The sequence below is a fragment of the Nycticebus coucang genome, chromosome 1 (genome assembly GCF_027406575.1).
Source record: "Nycticebus coucang isolate mNycCou1 chromosome 1, mNycCou1.pri, whole genome shotgun sequence".
NCBI lineage: Eukaryota > Metazoa > Chordata > Mammalia > Primates > Lorisidae > Nycticebus > Nycticebus coucang.
In genome coordinates, this window is record NC_069780.1 from 151,889,616 (window position 1) to 151,897,704 (window position 8,089).

Consider the following 8,089-nt stretch of genomic DNA (forward strand, 5'->3'; position numbering starts at 1 on the left):
AGATACTTTTGAGAAAAGCAAGCACCCCATGTACTCAATACTAATTTGAAACTAGCAGATGGGGTGGTGCCTGTGGCTCAAAGGAGTAGGACGCCGGCCCCATATACCGGAGGTGGTGGGTTCAAACCCAGCCCCAGCCCCGGCCAAAAACTGCAATAAAAAAGAAAGAAAGAAACTAGCAGATAAACAACTACAAGCCCACATAAGAGAAAAACACAATCAAATTCAAGAAGCGGGGAGAGGAAAAGGAGGGAGCTCAGCAAGCCCCAACCTAACAGGTACAATATAGGAGTACACGGCACACCTCCTGGCTGAAGGATACAGCTACAACTTGGAAGTTACCTAACAAATGCAAACAATGTAACCCTATCATATGTACCCTTATATTAATCCAAAATAAACAAATAAATAAATATGTATATAGTATCACAGTTAAAAAAAAAATCTTTAAAAAAAAAAAAAAGAATAACCAGGGCGGCACCTGTGGCTCAGTGAGCAGTGGCTAGGGCAGCAGCCCCATATACCGGAGGTAGCGAGTTCAAACCCAACCCCGGCCAAAAAAAAAAAAAAACAATAACCAGGAAATCTATCCCACTGAGGTCAGTTTTGCTTAATGTTGGTGTTTAGTCCTTGGGGCTTTTATGCACCAGTCCCTAAAAAAAAGATCTTCAGTTTCACCACTGAAATAAAACAACAACAAAAAAAAATGAAAGTGACTTTATTTAAATATCATTTCAATAGAAGAAATAAGGAAGTGGTTTGGCTTCTTTCCCTACCCCCTGGAAAATAGCATGACCCATAGAAGTTCTCAGTGAATATGATTCTTCATGATGAAAGAAGCGTGAGGTCACAAATTTGAATGTTCTCAGGACAGGCCATGTCACTGAACCTCTTTTGCTCACTGGCAGTGGCTGGGAATCACACACAATCATTTATTTGGTAACTATTTGTGCCCACACTGTGCAAGGTGTTAAAAATGGCACAATCAAGGAGACAGGGTCCTGCCCCCGAGGGACTCACAGTTATCAGGGAACAAGGGAGCAGACAGGTGCCAATGATGGGGCGTGGCAAGGCCTTCGGTGGGGGTGCTCTGCTGGCTCTGGCAGCACCTAAAAATCAGGGAAGGCTTCTCTGAAAGATTCATCTCTCTGACCTCGGATCTAAAAATTGAGTTAGATTAGCCAGGAAGAGAAGAGAAAAATTTCAAGAGCTACACATATAAGGCCCGGGAGAAGGGAAGGGGTGTTCATAACACTGCAAAGAGTTCACTAAGGCTGAAAGGGGTGGGAGGAAGGCAAGCAAAGAACACAAAATGCAGATCCTTGAAGGTCACATCGAGAAATTAGACTTTGTCCTCAGGATTACCCTCCATCAAAGGGTTTGTGTAAACGACAGGTGATAGGGTGACGTGCTCAGGAGTGAATGTTTAGGACACTGGCTGCAGAATGGGAAGGAAGGGGACAAAAATAGCCAGGGAGATGAGTCAGGATTGACTAAGTTAGAGAGATAGTGACTCGAGCTGACGCAGGGGCAAAGGGAGCAGAAAGTACGTAAATCCCTCAGTAGATTCAGGATATGCAGGGTTCCAGGACAACCTGCCTACCAAATGACACTCATAGTCAAGTCCTGCAGTCGGCCCTTCCTGTGTGCAGGTTTCACATCTTGCGAATACTGCATTTTGTGGAAGTGGATCCCTGCAATTCAAACCTGTGTTGGTCGAGGGTCAGTTGTAAATGGATTTGGAGATATTCAAGATTTGGAGATATTCAAGATGTAAAAGTGATTGTCTTGGTAATGACTGGACATGAGGACAATGGCAGAAGGAAGAGTCAAGGATGCCTTCAGGATTCTGACCCGAGCACGGGAGAGAGGAGGGTGCCTTCACTGAGAAAGAACCTATCTAAGGAGAGTAGGCTTGGAAATGGAAATGAGGACCTCCACGGAGGATGTGCCCATTCTAAAACGCAGGTGAGGTTTCCGTGTGGAGGGGACGAGTAGACTTTCGAATTTTCTATAGATTCTGCAGTGAACATACTAACAGAAAAAGAAAGCACAAAAGATTCTATAAAGTTGTGGTGAAAAGATGGATATCAGAGAAACCAAGGAAGGCAATTTCAAGAAAACCCTAGTCACCAGTATTAGGTACTCAGAATTCAAATCAGAAAATGCTGGAGGAACAGCCTTAACATTTAGCAACTACATTATTAGTGATCTGGAGAAGACTAGTGTCAGAGGAATGTTGGGGTAGAAGCCAGGATGTCAAGGAGGATTTGAGAGTTCAGGGTAAGGAAATGGAGACGGTGAGTAGAGACTCCTGTTTCAATAAACTTACCTGTCAAAACAGATAAGGAAGTTAGAGGAAAGGCATGCGGAAGCAAGGGAGGGTTTTATTTTAAGGATTGCAGAAACTTGGAAACAAAGCCTATTGTGCTGCAGAAGAGACAGAACTGGCCTTGAAAATGGGAAATCTCTTTATGATGGAAGGAGAGGAAGAAATAATAAGTACCTCTGAAGGTGAGTTTCTGGCAAGAATTTGGATTCTCTGATGGCTTTTTTTTTCTCTTATGAAGTAGAAGAAAAATTCTCCAACATGGATTGCCTGAGCTCAGGAGTTTGAGACCAACCTGAGCAAGAGCGAGACCCTCCCACCCCCCAAAATAGCCAGGCATTGTGATGGGAAATTGTAGTCCCAGCTACTTAGGAGGCTGAGGCAAGAGGATCTATTGCCCGAGTCCAAGAATTTGAGGTTTCTGTGAGCTATGATGGCACAGCACTCTACCAAGGGTGACAAAGTTAGACTCTGTTTCAATAACAAAAGAGAGAGAGAGAGAAAAGTATATGTGCTAACTTTATGTTCAAAAATTCTGATTGTGGTTTCATGTATGGGTAGCACAATATTTATCATTAAATTGTTCTCTTTCCTTCCTTCAATAGGCAGGTCTTAACTCCCAGCCACCCACTGTGGTCCCAGGTGCTGTTTTAGCCAAGATACTGTGAACAGCATGAAGACCCCCCAGCTATTGATGAATTCTGGTGCCATCCAGATCATAGGTCCGACTGCTGTGTGCTCAGTGAGCCTTGTTCCCTGGAATTTGGGGGAAGGATGGTGAGAGGAGGGTTTTCTCCCCCCGGCCCCCACAGGTTCTTGCTCTGTCTCCCAGGCTAGAATACAGTGATGTGATGATAAATCACTGTAACCTTGAACATCAGGGCTCAGGTGATTCTCCCATCTCAGCCTCCCAAGTACCTAGGGCTATAGGTATACATGACCATGCCTGCTAATTTTTAAAATATTCTGTACAGACATGGTCTCGCTGTGTTGCCAAGCTAGTCTTGAACTTCAAGCAATTAAAAGGAGGGTTTTTTGAAGCCCAAAGGGATCTGGTGGCCCTGGGAAAGAATTATTAAAGAAGTGGGTGCTGACTCCAGAGAAGCCGAGGCAAAGAGAAGAGGAAAAAGAACCAAAGGCAGAAGTCTAGAAAGGAACACTGCAATCTCCTCTTAGAACACCACAATCTGCTTCCTAAAACCTGACTTAAAGATGCCAACTAGTCTTCTTTTTCTCTCTCATTTCTTTTTGTTTTATGATTCTCTTTACCAATTCCTATATTCCCTGACTTCAATGAAGCACAGAATTTCCTGTCACTTAGTTGGCTTCCTAATGTACTCCCAGAAAGCCGAAGCTCTTTCTGAGACTCCCTGGCCGCTCTTTCCTCTGTGGCTTTACACAGGGAAGGGAATTTCCACTCTTTACAGAAGCCCCCAAAGGCTGTAGGTGTGTCCATATGAACAGGTGACACAGACCCCACTCTGGAGTAGGCATTAGGACATACTCCCACCCCAATTTTAAAGCAGTTTTCAAAAATGTAGTTGCTAAGCCAGGCAGGATGGAACATGCCTGTAGTCCCAGCTACTTGGGTGGCTGAGGCAGGAGGATCCCTCGAGGCCAGAAGTTTAATGGGCCTGTAGTGTGCCATGATCAATTTTGCAAAAAGCCACTGCACTCCAGCCTGGGCAATATAACAAGACTCCATTTCTTTAAAAAAAAAAAAAATAGTATAGGTTCTGGCTTTCTTTGTCGTTCTCAGCAATCTGCTTTCCAAACCAACCACATAACAAAGTGGTGGCCAAGTTATTTGAGAGGGATCTTGAGGAGGAAACAGAGATTTTCCCACTCCTAGCCCTCTGCCCCCACTCTGGGGATCAGGTTTTTGTGTAGCACAAAGAGAGGGTGTCAAGAGGAGTCACCTAAGCCCTCACCTCCTCCTGCACTCACACACACACACACACACACACACACGCACGCATACACCCTCCCTAAGCTGTCGCAAAAAACAAAGGTTCAGACCCACTTCAGTAAACACTTTGGAGAAAAAGATTTCGTAAGTTTCCTCAGTGACCATTTCAAAACCAAATAACCCTCTGATTTTCCCAACCATTGAAATGAAAGTAGGAAAATAAAGTAGACAGGAAGGGAGAGATTCGTCCCGCAAGGAAAGACAAGGAACAGAGTTATTAAGAGGAAGTGCCAGAAAATAAAAAGGGTTAACTGACCCACATGTTGAGAATCAGTTAAGAGTATAAAGTTCTCTCCTCTCCACCCTCCATTGCTTATCAAGCATTTTACTATGTTCGGGAAGAATAAAATGTGACTGACTCCACCCCTGGAAATGTGGCTGTTGGAGAGAGTTTTTACTCATAAAAATAAATAAACAAACACAAATAGAAATCCAGTGAGCCAAAGTCAATAGTTGTATATTCATGTCAGCCTAAAAGAAACCGTCCTGTAGGGTTTCCAGTGATACCCCTGCTGGACTCCACCTTTCTTGGGCCTGGAATTTTCACGTTCTCTGGCTGACCTTAGCCCAGGGCCTCTGATCTGAGCCCCCATCTGTCCGAACCTCCCCATCCTCCATTCTCCTCTTTTCCAGTCTCCCCCTCCCGGGCCTATGAAATAAAAAGTAGGTCCTGTTCTTGGCTGATTTGCTGGGGCATCTCAGCCAACAAAAACCACAATTCTTTCTAAACTCTTTCTGTTAACATTGTGGCAGAGACTATGGCCAAAATCCCTCATATTTCTCTGTCAAATCAATGAGAAACTTTTTTATTTTTTATTGTGTTGGCAGGAGCAGCCACTGTGTGATGTGTCTGCCTGGACATCATTTGTCCGGGGCAAGAGGGTGGGGGCCGTGTTGCTGAACCTTACGTCACTTGGAAAATAGGTTGTTTTTCTGGGATGAATTTAAGAGATTTATTGAGTTCATAAAAGTTAGGAGGCGTTAGGAGGCTTTAGGAGGACTTCATTTTGAAAAATGGTGGCTTCTGGTTGCTGCTACCCATAAGGAAACCCCAAGTTCAAAGTTTTCTCCTCTCCAGCATGTGTTAAGGACCCAGGGCTTCATGTGATTATTGCTCACAACTATAGGGAGAACCATGCAGGACCTGCTCTACCAGAAGATTCATCAGCTGACTGCAGGGCAGGAACTGGACATCTAAGTGGATGATAGCACACAGGGTACACAGTCTTTAGTCTTGAGTCTTAGTGCCTTGAGTATTTGCACTGGGAATCTGCAGGCCAAGAGGAGAATAGAATCAAAGGGTTCTGGAAGTGGCGGACACTCCCGTAGTGCTGGCTATAGTTTTTCCTGAGATGGAGTCTAGTGAAGTTAAACAGCACCAAGAGTATGGGACTTTCAACAGAATTGGTCTTCTTTCTTCAGCAAGTCGATAACATGAAAAAAGAAGAAGAAAACTTAGAGTTGTAACAACTAGATTCAGTATGTGGTCCCTGAAGGGATTCTGATCTGAGTTGTAAAAAAACCTTCTGAGGATAGTTGATAATATTGGAAACCATTATTTATTAGGTAATAATAATTATGAAAAATTATGTGATAATATGCATGGCAATGACACAGGATACGGTAACAGTTCTGTAGGGAAACATCCTAATTGCAGAGATGCGTACCTGAGTATCTAGGGGGGAAATACCATTACATCAGAAATTCACTTAGAAATATTTAAGCAAACCTAACAAATGCAATCAGTGTAACCTGGCTTATTGTACCCTCAATGAATCCCCAACAATAAAAAATAAATAAATAAATAAATTTTAAAAAGAAACCTAGAAAAAAATATTTAAGCAAAAAACAGACGAGGTAAATAGGCAAGGGTCAGCCATTATTGTAAATCTAGATAAGTGCATATTCATGATTCTATTGTCTATATTTTACATGAAACTATACAATGTTAAAAGCCAAAAATAAACAAGTCACGGCAAGAACAGAAGGATGAGTAAAGTACAGATCTTATTCTTCAGAAGATAACAGTTTAATGAGAAAGGCAGACAAGTAGGCAATGTCTCAAAACAGAGCAAAGTCTCAGGCACCATGGGAACAGGGGAGGGGGTGGTCCCAGGTGGTACAGGGACCAGGCACATGAGGACTTCCTGATGAGACCTGGCTGGGGCTTGATCAAGGAGAAGTCTTACCGAGCTTAGAAGTTCCCAGAGTGGCCTTCCATCTCCAGCCAGCGAGCACACTCAGGAAGTAGGTGTGGAGCTGAAGGAGCCAGTGGAATGGGGGATACAGAAAGGAGAGTGGTCAGAGGAGGCAGCAACCTAGAGCCTAAAATGCCTCTGAAGTGGCAACATCTGAAAAAAAGGAGAGAAAGTTTCCTGGGGGTCCCCAGGTAGGGGGGTCACTGGCCAAGAAAGCCAAAACTGGATCACAACAAGGCAAAAATGGCCTAACAGAGACATGACTGCCAGGCAGGTGCAAAGGTCAAGGCCAGGCTGGTGCCTCCCCCAACAGACCTCAGCACCCATCCTGTGTCCAGGCTCCCTGACCCACTACTCTGCTTCCAGGGAGAGGTTCCAAAGTAAACCTCTGCCCCTGCTTGGGGCTCCAGGGTCCAAATATTTTCAAATAACACTTAATTCTCCTTAAATATAATGATTCCACTCCCTGTGGGTACATTGACCCCACAAGATGGGTGACTGGAACCACGTGGGAGCGGAGGCTTAAATGTGTGTTTACAGTGGCAGTGGTCCCCACAGCTCCCATGATCCAGGAGCAAAAGGAATGAGTCACACATCAGGAGATCAACTAATGTGCTTGGTTAAAGGAGAAAAGAGGCTACAAATTATTCAGAAAGCCTTTTTACAATAGTGTTAGGACTGATGGAATACTTCCACAGAGTGAGAGGTATGGGCGGAAACTTGGAGAAATTCTAATCCAATCTGCTACCTGGCATGGAATCCCTTTTACTTTAAAGTTTATGCTAAATTGACCCAGAAGAGTATGTTGCTATTTCTCCTAAGGAGAGGCCACACCTGTGATTACAGCTAGTTGACAAATTGAGACATTCTCACTGGAGACTGAGGAGTGAGAAAAAAAAAAAAAAAAAACAAGAAGAACTTCAATTTGACACACAGATCTTTTTCCAGGATGGAAAGTAGTTCTCAACCTTATTTGCCCAATGATGGAGTGTGACCTAAAGGGACACAGTTTTTCTAGCTAGAGACCATCCTTCAACCTGAGGTACAAGGTAGTCACATCTTAGATTGGAACTAGAATGCAAAGGTAGAGACTGTGTATGCTCAACTTAAAGATCCCTTTAATTTCTCTAAAAGTTAGATACATAATCAGATTTTCTTCCAGCATTTGAACTTCATTTCATTCCATGTGCATCTTGTATTTAGAAGCTGTGTTTAAAAAAAAAAAGACAAGGAAGAAGTAGACTGACCCTCAGAGAGAGGGTACATCAGCACTCTAAGAAGCAGGTCCCACCTCGCACCACCAAGGCACCGGCTCTGGGACAGCAACGCAGGCAGATTGCTGTGCTATCTAAATTGCCCTTTTCCTTCTCTCACTTTGTACATATATCTGATTTTTCAAAAGTTAAATTGCCTTACATTAACAAATTTATGTTTACTTTTTATATTAATGTATAGTTTTGACCTAGTCTCATGGTTCATGCCTGTAATTCCAGTGCTTTGGGAGGCTGAAGAGGGAGGATCACCAGAGGCCAGAAGTTTGAGACTAGCCTGGGCAACATAGCAAGATCCTATTACTACAAAAAAATTTTAATT

At 43.5% G+C, this 8,089-nt stretch overlaps 1 long non-coding RNA gene across 1 annotated transcript; it reads right to left on the reverse strand.

The window, feature by feature from the left end:
* Positions 1-5,088: 5,088 nt before the first annotated feature.
* On the reverse strand, positions 5,089-8,088 carry LOC128585364 (uncharacterized). The gene is made up of 2 exons (XR_008380035.1): positions 6,488-8,088; positions 5,089-5,714 (listed from the first exon to the last, which is right to left on the reverse strand). It is a non-coding gene; the product is annotated as an uncharacterized LOC128585364 (long non-coding RNA).
* Position 8,089: the final 1 nt, after the last annotated feature.